Source organism: Symphalangus syndactylus, chromosome 23 (assembly GCF_028878055.3).
Source record: "Symphalangus syndactylus isolate Jambi chromosome 23, NHGRI_mSymSyn1-v2.1_pri, whole genome shotgun sequence".
Taxonomy (NCBI): domain Eukaryota; kingdom Metazoa; phylum Chordata; class Mammalia; order Primates; family Hylobatidae; genus Symphalangus; species Symphalangus syndactylus.
Genome location: NC_072445.2, coordinates 44,540,619 through 44,555,977, shown reverse-complemented (window position 1 = coordinate 44,555,977; position 15,359 = coordinate 44,540,619). Strand labels below are relative to the sequence as shown.

Sequence of the window (15,359 nt, the reverse complement as noted above, 5' to 3'; positions counted from 1 at the left end):
CCACCAGTCCTCCCGCCTCAGCCTCCCAAGTAACTAGAACTACAGGTGTGTGCCACCACATCCAGCTAATTTATTTTTTGTAGAGACAGGGTCTCGCTATGTTGCTCAGGCTTATCTTGAACTCCTGGCCTCAAGCAATCCTCCTGCCTCAATTCCCAAAGTACTGTGTTACAGATGTGAGCCACCATGTCCAGCCAAAACCATAAAGATTTTTATTATGACTTGCAAGGAGCAAAGACTATGTGTTTCAGTCAGCTATTGCTCCATTAAAACACACACACACACAAATGCTTAAAAACATATAACAATAAGCATCTGTGTGTGTCAGTTGAAGGTCAACAGCTCTAGGCCAAATTATATGAATGGCTGTACCTTAAGATGTAAGTACACTTCAGCTTACCTCCTTTGTGCTTCACAGTAGGAACTCTAGTTAGTTCAAAGCATGTTCTTTCTGGGGCCAAGGGTGAAAAGACAGCAGCTACCCAAGAGAAAATTTATCTCATGAAGATGGCAGAGGTGCATATGGACACCCAACTATGCAGGCATATTCAAAGGCCCTAATTGACTCATGCCTGCTAACATCACATTGACCAAAGTCATTGTCATGCCCAAGGCCAAAGTCAAAGTGATATGGAAATACACCACATCTCTTTGGGAGGAATTGCAGAGTTGTTAGGCAAAGGGCTTAGATATGGAAAGAAATGAAGAATTTACCAAACTTACAAATAAACCTATATCTTGAGGAAGAGAAAAACAGCCCCAGTAGCCAGAATTGGTCTGACATTAACAGCTAGGACTCGGAGTTGCTAGGAGCTGGTCTGGCTCTCACAGCAAAGCTCTGGTCAACTCCTATTGGGTATAACCAATCTCAAAAAACACCAATAGGCAAGGACATTTTGTGGCCATTATGACTTGAGATAAAAACAAGACAATTCATAATCACGGTGAGTAAAAATAAGAAACAAGGACATCGTCAAATAACAAAAGTAACCAAACATCTCCTCCTTTCTGGCTAATATGACCACTGCTTCTTTACCAGTTATAGCGAGAATCCTGCTTTATCCTGTTTGTTTGTTTGTTTGTTTGTTTGTTTGTTTGTTTTTGAGACAGAATCTCACTCTGTCACCCAGGCCAGAGTGCAGTGACGCAATCTAGGGTTACTGCAACTTCCTGGATTCAAGCAATCTAGGCTCACCCACCTCCTAGGTTCAAGCAATTCTTGTGCCTCAGCCTCCTGAGTAGCTGGAATTACAGGCATGTGCCACCAAAACCCAGCTAATTTTTGTATGTTTAGTAGAGACGGAGTTTCACCATGCAGGCTCAAACCCTGACCTCATGTGTCTGCCCGCCTCCGCCTCCCAAAGTGCTGGGATTATAGGCATGAGCCACCACACCCAGCCTATTCTCTCCCTTTCTAGATAAAAATTATTAGGATATACAATCACAAAATTATGGCCAGCTAATGGTTCACCATAGCATTTTGTCTCCCTCTTTGCAACAAACCAACAAATCCAATTTTGCTTGTCTACAGGTGTGTCTCTGGTGGTCTTTGTCAGGAATTTGCCAACAGTCTTGAATTCTGAAACATTAAACATCACAGACATAGAGGCAGCTAACTTTTATGTAACACCTCCCCTTTGTCCACCACTAAACCAGATGAAGGAGAGATGTGTTAAACGTGGAAGACAACAGAGCCTCTGATAAACCACATGAATAAAAAAAAGAAAGATTTTTTTTTTTAAGTTGAAAAGTTTTGCATGGCATAAGCATAACCAATTTTTTGTGTTTTTTGTTTAGATATGGGATGTTTAGATACGGGCCAAATGGCAGTTTTAAATATGTATTTAGCAAGTTTAGCAGTCTTTTTTGTGTGCGATTTTTATATAACATAAATTTTAATGGTCCTGTGGGCTTCATTATTTAGGAATGACATGGCATATGTAACCAATTCCTTTTTTCTTTCTTTCTTTCTCTCTTTTTTGTTTTGTTTTTGTTTTTGTTTTTTTAAATGCGGGGAGGTTGGGGTTGTGGGGTGGGGGGCGGTCTTGATATATTGCTCAGGTTGGTCTCGAACTCCTGGACTCAAGTGATCCTCCAGTCTCAACCTTCCAAAGTGCAAGGATTACAGGCGTGTGACACTGCGCCAGGCCCAATTCCTTATGATTACACATTTATGATGAAAACTGCCAAAACAGCGAAACCAAAACTAAGAAGGAAGTGAGGACAGTGATGGTTCTTAATCCGGGAGACCCAAGGCACTTGCAAAACGACCACTAGACTCTACCCCCTAAAGATTTGGATTTAAGTGGGTCTAGGGGAGGGGAGGAGACACGAGCATTTTGAGAAATCTCCCCAGTTATGTATAATTAACAACCACCGGATCACAGCTAGATAAGGAGAAAGTCTAGGCGCTACTTAGGGGGTTAGCAAAAAATCAGAGGGTCGGAAATCAGTTTTCAACTATAACAGAGTCTTGCGGATCTGGAGCAGCGGTGGATACACCTCTGCCTGCGCGGAGGGAGCGGAGCTAAAATACTGTAATTTTTCGGTCCTTAATAAAATAGAATCAGTAATCATGTTACCGACAGAAGGTTGTTAGTGCCAGCACACGTTAGTGTGCTAATACGTACTGAAAAATACCTCTCTTAAAGGGAGCTAAAAACACCTAATTCTCAGTGAGCAAACGGGGAGGTATATCGGATAATACCTCACTGAAGGGGAACCTTTAAAAAAAGGTAAAACGCCGATTAGCAGAGAAAGCCGAGCGACGAGGATGGGATTCGAACCCACGCGTGCAGAGCACAATGGATTAGCAGTCCATCGCCTTAACCACTCGGCCACCTCGTCACATGCCCAAACCTCCCGCGATATATGTAATGTTTCTTTTCTCAACAGTTTCATTTGGCAATTCCTATTCTTTTGTTAAATGTTTTCAGTGACGGAAATAATGGATAAATGGCCCTCTTACTCTCATAAAGGAAGAAAAACTAAAGAGGAGACTGGGAGGGAGGAATAGACCCTAATAAAGATGACAAAGTACACTTTCTAAGGGAAAAATAAGAGAAATTAAAAAGGAAAAACGAGTTAGTGACGGCTCCTGTTTTTTAAGTCAAATTGGATTTTGTCTTTTTTCTTAGGTCATGTATGTGAACGCCATCATTAAACCAGGTATGTCTATTGCTGCACTCCTGGACACTCCCCGGTAGGATTCCCAGAGGGATGCCTGCTATATGATGGCACTAACGCATCTGAGAAATAACCATTGTCTCTCCTAGAAGCCCAAGTGAGTGACTGGTAAAGTGCTGAAGTGATGGGTTACAGTCAAACTGTGATTGGTTCTGAGTGTCAGACCCTAGATTTTAGACTGTATCTTGAAGAATCATGGGACCATCTGAGGGATTTTTGTTTTGTTTTTGCTTATTTTGTACAAAGAAATGTGATGAAAATGATACTTAGTGTTGTCATTTTTATTATCTGTTTGTATTTCATTTAAATTCTAAATTAAAAAAAAATTTATTTTTATAGAGACAAGGTCTCACTATGTCACTATGTTGCCTAGGCTGGCCTCAAACTCCTAGGCTTAAGTGATCCACCCACCTTGGTTTACCCAAAGTGCTGGGATTACAGGCATGAGCCACCGTGTCCAACATTTCTTTGGTTGTTTCTGACTCATTTCATCACAATCAGAAAAGTCAATCTGATGCTAATGTTCTGTGAAATTAGGCACAACAGAAGAACCCCATGACCTAGCAGTGACTGCCTGGCCAATTCCTGACAATATGCAGGCCTCGTGAATAGGGTCAGACCAGTTCCTGGATACCAGGGGCTGTTTTCTCACCTATACCCAATAAAATTACAAAAACAATAATATTGTGTATGTGTGTGTTTTGACATGATGTAGCATTAAAAAAATAAGGCCAGGCACAGTGGCTCACACCTGTAATCCCAGTACTTTGGGAGGCCAAGGCTGGAGGACCACTTAGGCAACATGACGAGACCCCGACTCCACAAAATATACAAAAAATTAACCAGGTGTGGTGGCTGGTGCCTGTAGTCCCAGCTACTTGGAAGGCTGTGGTGAGAGGATCAGCTGAGCCTGGGAGGGCGAGGCTGCATCAAGCCTTAATCACACTACTGCACTCCAGCCTGGGTAACAGAGTGACAGAGTAAGACCCTGTCTCAAAAGCAAAGCAAAGCAATTAAGAATACGATCAAGATTCAAACTGTATACCCTAAGGAGGTATCAAGAAATTACCTAACAAATATCGGACATATTAGGTATCAAATCATCATCAAAACATAGCAGGCCAAGAAATGTACAAATTTTCATTTTTTTAAAGCTTCAGTTAGCAACAAATCCTAAAGTGTTCTGGAAAGAAAAAATATCGCTTGGTCTTGATTGTGTTTGGATTAGGAATTATAAAGCATGATAAACAAACCTGGACCTGAAGGGTTCATTGGTTCTTTGATTCATTCAGTCTTTTGATGAATATTTATTGAGCATTGCATATGTTCCAGGCATCGTTCTAAGAACAGATGTATATGCTACACACAAAATTCCCTGCCCTGGTGAAACCTAATTATGGGGAAATAAGCAATAAAACAACTTATAAAGCAAAATATAGGCTGAGCACAGTGGCTCACGCCTATAATCATAGCACTTTGGGAAGCCAAAGCGGCAGATTCCTTGAACTCAGGAGTTCAAGACCAGCCTAGGCAACATGGTGAAACCCCATCTCAATAAAAAATACCAAAATTAGCTGGGCGTGGTGGTGCGCATCTGTAGTCCCAGCTACTCAGGAGGCTGAGGAGGGAGGATCGCTTGAACCCAGGAGGTCAACGTTCAGTGAGCCAAGATTGTGCCACTGCTCTCCAGCCTGGATGAAAAAGTGAGACCTTGTCTCACCAAAAAGAAAAAAAAAACCAAAATACATAGTATGTCAGAGGATGGTATATGCATAGGAGTGAGTGGTGGCAAGCTAAATAGGGTGGTCAGGGAAAAATTAGCTCAGTGGTTCTCCATGCTGCATATTTGAATCCATAGGGAACTTTTGAGAAGGATTCATGTCAGGGCATTATCCGTATAGATTCTAATTCACTTGTTCAGTCATGATATTAAAAGAGAGCAGCAGTCAAGCTCTTCAATACTGGCTTGATTATAAAGGAAGATACACAAAGGAAAACTAGTTTTAAAAAGGTGAGGGCAAGAGATAATTTTCCCAATTGAAAGGTACCAGGAATTGCTCCCAATACAGCACTTCCTGACCAAGCAACAGAAGGTGTCTGCAAAGTGTCAGTCATAGCATTAGACCAGCTCCAATTAGGGCTTATTCCGCCCTGAGGTCTCTAGAGTGTTTAACAGTGTGGTGGCCACACTTCCTGTGTAATCTCCTCCCTTTGAATGTTGGCTGGATGTAGTGACCTGCTCCTAACCTACAGAAAATAGAAAATGTGATAGGATATTACTTTCATGATATCTCATGTGGGATATGTGTCTGTTGTTTTAAGCTGCCAATTTGGGGGCAATTTGTTATACAACAGATAACTAATACATTCAGGAAGGCCTGATCAGCCAGAGAGCAGTGGAGCCTATGGCTGGAAGGGAGTATAGTAGACAATGTAAAAATACAAGACATCATAGCCATAAATTTGCCAAATCTGAGTTCAGATGCTAATCATTACATCATAGACCCTTTCCATAAGATTCTCCTATTGAAAGACTTGTGTATAAGCTTGGTGTAAATCTATACATTATCTTTTTGAAAAAAGCCATGACCAATAGATAAAAGAGCATTAACAAATGCCTGCTATTTATTAATAGAGGGTATGGTACACTAAATAATGACCCCCAAAATAGGTCCACAACCAATCACCAGAACCTGTGAATATGTTACTTTATGTTACCTTAAGTGGTCAAAGGAATTTTGCAGATGGGATTTCATTGAAGATTTTGAAATGGGGAGATTATCTTGGATTATCTAAGTGGGTCCAATGTAATCAAGAGGGTCCTTATAAAAGGAAGGCAGGAGGTTCAGAGTCAGGAGAAGAAAATGTGACTATAGAAGGAAAAAGTGATGCAAGGAAGGGGCCACTAGAAGCTGAAGCAGTGACTGTAGAAGCAAGAACTGATGCAAGGAAGGGGCCACTAGAAGCTGAAAAAGCCGAGAAAATGAATTATCTCATGATGTCTCCAGAAGATATGCAGCCCTGCTAGTACTTTTATTGTAGACTACTGATATCCAAAACTGCAAAAAAAAATTTAATTCACGTTGTCTTAGCCAGGGATGGTGGTGTGCACCTGTAGTCCTAGCTACTTGGGAGGCTGATAGGAAACGATTACTTGAACCCAGGAGTTTGAGGCTGCAATGAGCTATGATTGTGTCACTACAGTCCAGCCTGAGTGATAGTGTAAGACCCTATTTTTAAAAATAAATAAAATAGGCCAGATGCGGTGGCTCACGCCTGTAATCCCAGCACTTTGGGAGGTTGAGGCGGTCAGATCATGAGGTCAGGAGGTCGAGACAAGCCTGGCCAACATAGTGAAACCCCATCCCTACTAAAAATACAAAAAATTAGCCGGGCGTTGTGGCAGGCGCCTGTAATCCCAGCTACTCAGGAGGCTGAGGCAGGAGAATGGCTTGAATCCGGGAGGCAGAGGTTGCAGTAAGATGAGATTGTGCCACTGCACTCCAGCCTGGGCGACAGAGCAAGACTCCGTCTCAAAAATAAATAAATAAATAACAAAAAATAAATTCACATTGTCTTAAACCACCAAATTTGTGGTAAGCAATAGGAAGCTAATAAAGAGCCACTAAGATAGTACCATGAATAGGGCTAAATAGGCAGAAGGAAGTCTACAGGGCTTTTTTCTGGAACAATTTTTAGAGGCCAGAGGAGATCACGGAGCTCTACATTTGCTGTCATTGAGAGCCCTGGAGGATATGTTTTGAACTGTAGAGAGAGTCAACAGAAGGAATTTAGAGTCCCACCCACATTTGGGATGGCTGTATTTGGAGTCCAGAGTGTTAACCGTTATACCATGGTACCTTTGTATAACAAAGGTTCTAGGGAAGATTTGTATACTATTGCATCTGGTCAGTTAATCTTTAAAATGGGCATAGATTCAATGTAAGGAACACTGATAGCTTCTCATAGGGAGAAAAATGCAGGCTCTCAGATGACTCAATTTGTGGTTTGCACATTTTCATGCCCGAGTCCAGAGATAGCATACAGAGCATTCGGAGTGAGCTCTGAAGAAGAAAAAGTCATAGGTGGGGCCTCTAACACATGAACATTTACTCATCCCAGCAGATGATTAACTTACAGTGGTCTAACTGACTTCAGGCTCCAGCAAAGCAAAGCAAAGCTTTCAGAAGAAGAGCTTCTAGGGATACATGAAGGTAATGGGCAGTGGACAACTTTCAGTAGCCAGAGAAAAGATCAAGAAGCTGGATGTTGCTCCAGAAAAGAAGTGCAAGCATGTGAGACTATCTATACATGCCCAAGTGTGCTTCTCCATTTGGGCAAACTCAAGAGCAAAGTCACCAAAACTGAGAGAGTTCCACTGAAATTTGAAGCCTAGGTGCTAGCCATTAAGTCACCAGGACATGGAAATTGAATCCCTACTGAAAGACTGATGTGTACTTTTAACATACCAGCTAATCTTTCAAATAATGTGGACGATGCATTAGCTTAAGGAGTTTGGATGGCGCCCCAACTGAGTACAGACAGTAGAGGCTCTAAGATGTGTACAACTGCAGCGCCGTGCAGTCCAAACATTTTAGGGACAGTGTTAGTGCTTAGAAGCAGATGGAACGCTTTAAATAGGCTCTAGAAAAGGAAGAAACTGAGATTTGGGGCTGTAAAACATAAACTCTTAATCACTGGGGCCAAGATTCTAACTTACCAGAATCTAAGAAACTCTGGGCAAAAAGGCAAAAAGAGACATCAAGTAAAATAGGAGTAGGGCTAAAATTTCAGAGGTCAATAGATAGAGACAGTTTTCTCTAGGACAGGGTGCCATGATGATTGGCAGCGCTTGCAGCCAAGTGGGTACACCTCGAAGGTGGGCTAATGATTTAAGAGAACCACGGAGGAAAATTGACCAAGGTGTTGCTAATATCCCAAAGAGATTTGGACTCAAATTCCTGGATTCAGCATCCCGAGTGCTAACCGATATACTATGGGACCCTTACATGAGGCACTTGCTAGTACAATTCTTATGTAAATCCTTGCATTTTGAGGGGCTTCCAAAGAAGAAACGATTCGCAGGCGGGGCCTCTGACACATAAACCATTAAGCACCCTGAGCACGCAAATAGCACCCTGGCTGCCTTTGGGAACTCGGGGAAGAGTAGATGCTAAGAGAAAAGACCAAGAATGTACAAGGACATGATGCTACTCAGAAGCTAGAAATGACAATCAGGAGTTACATGACACTTGCTAATCGGGAGAAGAAACTGTGAGTGAAAAAGTAAATCTACAGACAGGCGTGTGTTGAAGATTCAAGAGACGAACGAAGGTCACCAAAAGTATGACAGGTCCCACCGAGACTTGAACTCGGATCGCTGGATTCAAAGTCCAGAGTGCTAACCATTACACCACGGGGCCACCTTCAATCGTTAATTTCATGAATACATATAAATACTGATTACACAGCGTGTCATCTATTCGATGTAGTATTCTATTAATATTTATTAAATTAATGCTATCTGCATCCCATATAGCAGAAGCTCCAAGAGACTCACATGCACTACAAACATATCTGGACCAAGTCCGTCTTAGAAACTGATAAAACTTGAACCCGTTTGAGTATTGTTCAAAAAAGGAAAGAACTGAGGTCTGGTAGGTGAAAAAGGTATATTTAAACTTGAGTATGATAATTTAAATCTGAGGAACTCGCGTCCAACAAGAGAGGAGGGGCAAGAGAGAACAGATGTGAAATTCCAGGTGACAGATTAGAGGATTCTGTTCTGCAGGAAAGCATCGTGCTGCCGACTGGGATGGGATGTTAAGGTGCTTGAGTGATCAGGTGTACGCTCCCCTGGGTACAATGGTAATTTGAGAGAAGGAAAGAGTACTAAAAGTTTGAGAGGTCCCACCGAGATTTGAACTCGGATCGCTGGATTCAAAGTCCAGAGTGCTAACCATTACACCATGGGGCCAACAATACAGTGATCTCCTGGCATATTTTTGATAGCATGAATGTAGTACGTGGAATTGGTCCATTGAGAATGCCGTTTACTTTGGCCTCTCAAAATATGTGCATAGTCCAGATTCCAAGAAAGCAACAAAACTGCTCCAGCAGGCAGAAAGCAAGAACAGAACTCACCTTTACAAAACCTTGTTCTGATCTGCCCACGGAGATTATGAATAGGAGCGTTCCTTGATTAATCAGAACTGCGTATTTGCTGAACTTTTAGGTCACGATACGTTTTTCTACTTAAGGGTTTATAAAAGAAAATATCAACACTTAGACATCTCTTAAAACATCTTAGCAACAGTTTTGGAGATCCTCTATCTGGTGTTTCCTCTGCAATTCTTGCCTCTGAAAGTAGGATGATACGAGGGGAACCAGAAAGGATTTGTTTGAGATATTGATTCCAGAAGTTAAAGGCAAGCACGGTTTTGGAAGTCAGACGTGAGCTGGATTTCAGATAGGGAGACAGCATTTCAAGAAGACTTAAAGGCGAAACAACTTGAGAGTTTTTCCATCATTTTTATAGCAGTGTCAGAAATTACTTGTGTTTTCAAGTGCTTTCCCATGTAACACTTCAAAAATCTCTAAGTCTTGTTACACAAAAGAACTAAAATTATCTGCTTCCACTTTTATGGAGAAAGATAATAACAGGAAAATAAAAAGCACTACTCCATGTTATTCTGTGTGATTGCACAGGTAGTGCACCGGATTTCCTCTACCTGAAAATAAAAAAGCTTGCCGTAGTCGGCAGGATTCGAACCTGCGCGGGGAGACCCCAATGGATTTCAAGTCCATCGCCTTAACCACTCGGCCACGACTACGTGACTCCTTCAACGCCCTGGATACATTCCCATGAGGAATATATGTTTCTTTTCACAGACATCTTTGACAAGGTCACAACTCTGGAATGTCTCTCATCCTGGTTAAAAAACAAAATCAAAATTTTAAAGATTTAGATATTGGCTGAAAGAGATATTGATGTAGGAAGTAAGAAAGACTTTACAAGAGCCCACACGCCAACCCCTAAATGGTCTCCAAATCTAAGACACTGGCTGAAAGGCTCTCCACACCTAATTAGTAGGATTACAGATATTGAAGACCGCAAATGCGCATTTCCACCCGGATATCTCATGGATTCTTACACGGGTCAGGTCCGCTGACGTTTAGCACGCCTCATTTAAAACCCCTTTTTTGTAGGGTCCTAGTCTTCAAGTAAAAGGTACACTGCCACGTAGCAGAGGATGGTTTCGATCCATCGACCTCTGGGTTATGGGCCCAGCACGCTTCCGCTGCGCCACTCTGCTGTCGCAATTTTGGTCCTGTCAAGGATTTATTAAAGGCTACAATTTCTGGCGTCTTCCTAATTTTAAATGATTTGTTGTCGTTTGCCAAATTATCCTGGAGAATGAGAAGTGCACACTGGCCATCCATATGGGGCTGCACGCCACTTCCAAACACCAGCGGTTTAGAATTCTTCCTCGATAAATTAGAATCAGCTGAGGTTGAAGTTCTCTAAAACGGAAGCATGTTTCGAGTTATTGGAAAACAAAGTGTATTGGAAAACAAAGTGTATTCCATAATTTATAAAGGTGGCATAATTTATAAAGGTGAAATTATAAATGCTTGGGCAAATTTCAGCCATTCCTGGATACCGGAGGGAGTCGTTATTACTTCCAAACATTTTTTACTTGCGATTTGCATCGAAAATATTCACAGGAAAAAAAAAATTACAGTTGCATGGAGGAGGCAACTGAATCTAGACCTCCCGAGCGGCAGGCATCGGTGCTAAACGTAGTCACATGGATTTGTTTTCTTTTACATCTATCATCATACCGTCCTTAAAAAAAGTGACAATGTATGTTCTCTGTCTATAATGTTTTAAAACTCCAATCAAATATTATGTCTAAATATTCTGAGTAAACGTTTGAACATAGAAGTAAGTAAATACGTAAGAATATTTCTCAGAACGTTTGAACGTAGAAGTAAGCAGAAAGTCTGCTGATACGTGGCCCTTGGAGACTTTCAAAGTGAAAAAGACACTCAAGCCTGTAATCCCAGCATTTTGGGAGGCCGAGGCGGGTGGATAGCTTGAAGTCAGGAGTTCGAGAGCAGCCTGGCCAATACGGTGACACCCTGTCTCTATTAAAAATACAAAAATTAGCCGAGCGTGGTGGCACGCGCCTGTAATCCCAGCTACTAGGGAAGCTGAGGCACAAGAATCGCTTGAACCCCGGAGGAGGAGGTTGCAGTGAGACGAGATGGCCCATCAAATGCACTCCAGCCTGGGTGACAAAGGAGGGAGGAGAGGCGAGGGAAGGGAAGGAAGAAAATTTGAGTTTCAGGAAGGAAATCAAGCTCATTCACTTGGCTGTTAACTGGAAGCCTCAGTTATGGCGTTTTTTGACGGAGTCTCACTCTGTCGCCCAGACTGGAGTGCAGTGGCGCTATCTCTGTTTACTGCAATCTCCGCCTCCCGGGTTCAAGCAATTCTCCTGCCTTAGCCTCCTGAGTAGCTGGGATTACAGGCGCCCACCACCACGCCTGGCTAACTTTTTGTATTTTTAGTAGGAACGGGGTTTCACCATGTTGGCCTGACCTCAGATGATCCACCCTCCTCGGCCTCCCAAAGTGCTGGAATTACAGGCGTGAGCCACCGCGCCTGGCCATGGCCTTCTATTAAGAAGTTAATATGTGTTTCAAGAACTTCCTGGAATAAACAATAGGGTCCTAGAATAAATAAAATGTATTTGCAACTTTAGCTTCCTGGGCAAAGGTCTCTGCGAATGGTAAAGGTATGTTGATGAAAATAGTGGAATAGTAAAGTCATGTTAATATAGACAGTAAATTGGGCCGTGGCTCATACCTGTAATCCCAGCAGTTTGGGAGGCCGAGGCAGGAGGATCCCTTGAAGCCAAGAGGATCCTCTGAGGCCAGGAGTTCAAGAACAGCTGATGAATTGCCCAAGGTTATTTTTAAAAGGTGACTTCTACTTGTTACTGTGCATCGTGTTGCAAAAACTCAACAATTACAGTTGAACTATCCAGTGCATCTTTCCTGATACAAAGTAATCTAAGTTTTATCTGTCATATATGAAAACAAACAAAACTACGGCTACCTAGACTGTAGATCAGTATATAGGTTCTTTTCTCTGTCCTCTCACTCTTTTTTAAAATCATAGATAACTCTCATAGTAGTCCAAAATCCTGCTTTGGTGTAGATAGTCTGTGATTTCCCCCCTAAATCCCACATTCTGCACTCTTGGCACTCACATTATCCAGTCAGAGGCCACCACTCATATCAATGCACTACAGCTGGGTCAAGCATAGGCTTATCCTTGTAAATTTCATCCTTTTTCTTAATTATGAGTTGATATTGCCTGTCTTTTCCACTGGACTACTATTTCCCCCAGAGCAAAAACTTTGTGTGATGTATCTTTCTATGGAGCTGGCACAGAGTATATGTGCAGCAATTTTTTTAACATAATTTGTATATTTTCTTTTTTCAAATAAAAACTTTTCATCTTAAAATATTTTAAAAATACAAGTCGGCAAAAAGCAAGCAAATTAAAATGATGTCTAATCCCACACCCAGAAATATTTACTCTTATTATTGTAGTATAATCATTAGCCATACGGATCATACCGTATAATCTGACTAATCTATAATCACACATGGAAATTAATTGCTTAATACATCATTTGTCTATTTCAAGTGTCTTAAGCATCTTTCTATATCAGATATTCTTCAATATCACGTTAAGGGCTACATAATATTTTGCTCTATTATAAATAATAAATTTATTTAACCAATTCTCTCCTGTTAGTGTTCTGAGTTTCTTATTATTTTTCACTTCTGTAACTGAATAATACTGCTACTATTGCTCCCCGATCAAACCAAGGGTCAGGCTGCTTATTCTTGGGGCCCAATAATGAGATGCAGATGAACTGGGAAATAAGGGAGTTTCTTTTTTCTTTTTTCTTTTTTTTTTTTTTTTTTTTGAGACTGAGTCTTGCTCTGTCACCCAGGCTAGAGTGCAGTGGCACGATCTTGTCTCACTGCAACCTCCATCTCCCAGGTTCAAGTGATTCTCATGTCTCAGCCTCCCGAGTAGCTAGGATTACAGGTGCATGCCACCGCGCCCAGCTAATTTTTATATTTTTAGTAGAAATGGGGTTTCACCATGTTGGCCAGGCTAGTCTCGAACTCCTGACCTCAGGCGATATGACCACTTCAACCTCCCAAAGTGCGGGGATTACAGGCGTGAGCCACCGTGCCTGGCCAGGAGTTTATTTTTGTAACGGGGTACACAGAGAAGGCCTGGAAATTATGGTCAGACCAACTCAAAATCACAAAGTTTTCCAGAGCTTATATACCTTCTAAGCTATATGTCTACATGTAAGTGTGCATGCATTTAAAGACATACCCTTGGTGGGCTTTGGTTACATTCCAGTCTTTGTATAAGGGCACTGGCTTTTTTTTTTTTGCTTTTAATATTTAACTTAACCACTCAGTCAGTGCTGAAACCATTGTCATGGAGGCCTGCCTGTTCAGCCATTAGGGAGACCTGGCCTGCCACACTATGTCTGCTGTGTCAAATGAAAACGATTTTCTCCTTGACCAAACTCTAGCCAGGCTCCTCTGTACATTCTTCTCAACTAGGCCTCAACCTTGACCTTTAAAGACTAAAGACACTAACATAGTTTCTAAGACCACATCCCTAGGATGATGACCTTAGTCCCCCTTAAAGTGTCTGCCTGAGAAAACTCAAGACTGCCAAAAGAATGCACTGTTCTTCCAAACAACACCTGAAGATAAAGCCCCTGTCTCCCACTTCTGTGGGAATGTAGGAGCTTAACTTCTGTAAGCACCAGTTAGCAAACGTAGATGGGTTTCATATGAACTAATCTCCTCTTTCTGATTTTTGTAATTTTTCACTCCACTGAGCCCTGCTCACTCCCTTTTCCGTTCCTTCATTTTGCCTTTAAAATGCTCAGTCACAAGGTGAGCTTGGTGGCTCATGCCTGTAATCACAGCACATTGGGAGGCTGAGGTGGGCAGATCACCTGAGGTCAGGAGTTCGAGACCAGCCTGGCCAACATGGTGAAAACCCGTCTGTACTAAAAATACAAAAATTAGCCGGGCATGGTAGCAGGTGCCTGAAATCCCAGCTACTCAGGAGGCTGAGGCAGGAGAATCCCTTGAACCTGGGAGGTGGAGGTTGCAATGAGCCAGGATTGCACCATTGCACTCCAGCCTGGGCAATAAGAGGAAGACTTCGTCTCAAAAAAAAAACAAAAAAAACAAAAACAAAACAAAAAAACGCTCAGTCACTTCTGCACAAATTTGAGTTCATTCCATGCTCTATTCTTCTTTATTGGAATATTGTATGGATTAAAATCTGTACTGGGTGCAGGGGTCTTAGGATCAAGTGGCATCTCTTGATCTGCTGAAAAGCTAAATCTCAGAAATGTCTCAGATGCCACGTTTTCGTTTTGTTTTTATTTTTTGAGACGGAGTTGCACTCTTGTTGCCCAGGCTGAAGTGCAGTGGTGTGGTCTCAGCTCACTGCAACCTCTGCCTCCGGGTTCAAATGATTCTCCTGCCTCAGGCCTCCTGGAGTAGCTGGGATTACAGGTGCCACCATGCTGTGTTAATTTTTTGTATTTTTAGTAGAGATGGGGTTTCATCATGTTGGCCAGATTGGTCTCGAACTCCTGACCTTAGGTGATCCACCCACCTTGGCCTCCCAAAGTGCAGGGATTACAGGCATGAGCCACCGCTCTCGGCTGGGAAGTTATAAATCATGCAACCCCCAGTTAGCGACTCTGGGGCAGTAAAAAACTTACAGAAAAACAAGCTAAGCAGTGGCAGGTTATGTCTACGCCTATTCTTTAGCAAAGTTCAGGACCCTACCATAATTCTTACCTGTTCTTGTGAATGCAGCTTCAGTCTCCACAAAAGAAGTTGGAGGTCAGTTTTCCTTGCCTCAAAGTTTATCTGTAAACTGAATTCCTCTTGCAGTTATCTTGGCCTCTGCCCTAGAATAAGCAAAAAAACAATTTAGCCTGTGAGGTGAGAAGCAAGATGGAGTCAGTCAGTCATGTTAGATTTCCGTCATTGCTTATAATTCTGCTAAGGTGGCATCAGTGTGAGCAAATACA

At 42.0% G+C, this 15,359-nt stretch overlaps 1 protein-coding gene and 5 non-coding genes across 6 annotated transcripts in view; all 6 read right to left on the bottom strand.

Moving 5' to 3' along the window:
* The window catches only part of LOC129473584 (histone H3.3 type 1), a 44,127-nt gene that overhangs the window by 25,992 nt on the left and 2,776 nt on the right, over positions 1-15,359 (bottom strand).
* On the bottom strand, positions 2,766-2,847 carry TRNAS-GCU (transfer RNA serine (anticodon GCU)). Its single transcript has one exon. It is a non-coding gene; the product is annotated as a tRNA-Ser (tRNA).
* On the bottom strand, positions 8,538-8,609 carry TRNAQ-UUG (transfer RNA glutamine (anticodon UUG)). Its single transcript has one exon. It is a non-coding gene; the product is annotated as a tRNA-Gln (tRNA).
* Positions 9,092-9,163, bottom strand: TRNAQ-UUG (transfer RNA glutamine (anticodon UUG)). Its single transcript has one exon. It is a non-coding gene; the product is annotated as a tRNA-Gln (tRNA).
* TRNAS-UGA (transfer RNA serine (anticodon UGA)) lies at positions 9,938-10,019 on the bottom strand. Its single transcript has one exon. It is a non-coding gene; the product is annotated as a tRNA-Ser (tRNA).
* Positions 10,431-10,502, bottom strand: TRNAM-CAU (transfer RNA methionine (anticodon CAU)). Its single transcript has one exon. It is a non-coding gene; the product is annotated as a tRNA-Met (tRNA).